This window comes from Sphaeroforma arctica, assembly GCF_001186125.1.
Source record: "Sphaeroforma arctica JP610 unplaced genomic scaffold supercont1.5159, whole genome shotgun sequence".
In the NCBI taxonomy this organism is placed as follows: Eukaryota; class Ichthyosporea; order Ichthyophonida; genus Sphaeroforma; species Sphaeroforma arctica.
In genome coordinates, this window is record NW_014035399.1 from 566 (window position 1) to 2,056 (window position 1,491).

General features: G+C 47.7%; 1 pseudogene across 1 annotated transcript; it reads left to right on the forward strand.

Annotated features, from left to right (window-relative positions):
• Positions 1 to 809: 809 nt before the first annotated feature.
• On the forward strand, positions 810 to 963 carry SARC_14829 (hypothetical protein; annotated as a pseudogene; the record flags this gene model as incomplete). The annotated part of the gene is made up of 1 exon: positions 810 to 963.
• Positions 964 to 1,491: the final 528 nt, after the last annotated feature.

Consider the following 1,491-nt stretch of genomic DNA (forward strand, 5'->3'; position numbering starts at 1 on the left):
GAGTGGATTGGAATCTGTCCAAATAATTTCTGCTACCAATCAAGTTCATATAGTTAACTTCCGTGAAAATATTCATGTACATATCAATCTATACAAAGCTCATTTGTTTGCTTGTTGTGGTTTTCCTGAGACCGTTCCTGTCTGTTCTCATACCCACATTTACTGTTGAGCTCGTCTATGTACCCCCTCATAGTGGGCTTGGTAATTCGATGCCATGTAAGAAATTAAAGCCCACACTGTAACCAATACTCATACACGACTGCAGCTGTTCAACTTGGAAATCGGGCGTTCTTTTTGTTGATGTCTACCGCTTTCTCTTATGCAAGGACCATGAATTTCTAGATATTCAATAGCATGGTTTATGAGATATACATCGTCGCCCTTGAGATGTGTGTTGATTACGCACAACGACATACAACTTCAATGGCGAACCAAGATTCAGAACCATACAGCCATACGTTGCATCAGCCTGCGTGTTCTTTCAATCAGTTGGTGTTCAAGCAAAGCTGGGTTAGAAACATTGAAACCCCTGTTCTGTTGGCTGATAGAATGCGTCATTGGGGAACTTATTTCCTACTGGTATACAGGCAACCGATGTAGATGGGCCAAAGCAAATAAGCTCTATCATCCCTATATTGTTGTGCATTCTGTGTGCGCTGGAATCATAACCAACGTAATCGGGGTTTGGATATAGCACCGTTCTGTTAAACGAAGAATGAATGATAATAGATACAGTCAAGGGTCGTGCTCGACGATACTTTGTCAATTTTTCTTAAAATGATAATTATTGGGCATCGTTTGTACCGCAGAAATGCAAGCGCTACATTCGAGAGTGATGCAAAAGGACGCCAAAGTCGATGGCATGCTCACTGACATGCAGACACAGACATTCTACGACAACTACCGTGAATGGAGTACACAGGGACGCAGCGAGCAAGACATAACCGCCGCACTCTCTAATGAGTATGTGACAAGAAAGAATGAAGCTCATACATCGTCTACATTATGTGGGTGTGCTGTGTGAGTGGTGTTGTTCTCAAAAGTATACGTACAGGTGTGTGCGTGTGTTCGTGCGTTCGTGCGTTCGTGCGTTCGTGCGTGCGTGCGTGCATGTGTGCGTGCTTGCGTACGTGCGTTCGGGCGTGCGTGCGTGCTTGCGTGCGTGCTTTCGTGCGTTCGTGCTGCGTGCGTTCATGCTGCGTGTATGCGTGCGTTCGTTGGTGCGTGCGTGCATTCGTTCGTGTGCTCGTGTGTTAGCGCGTGCGTGCGTTGGTGCGTGCGTGCGTGCGTGCGTATGTGCGTTCGTGCGTTCGTGCGTGCATGTGTGCGTGCGTGCGAATGTGCGTTTGTGCGTGCTTGCATTAGTACGCGAGTGCGTTCGTGCGTGCGTGCTTGCATTAGTACGCGAGTGCGTTCGTGCTGCGTTCGTGCGTGCCTTAGTGCATTTGTGCGTGCTTTTGTGCGTTCGTGCGTGCATGTGTGCGTGCGTGC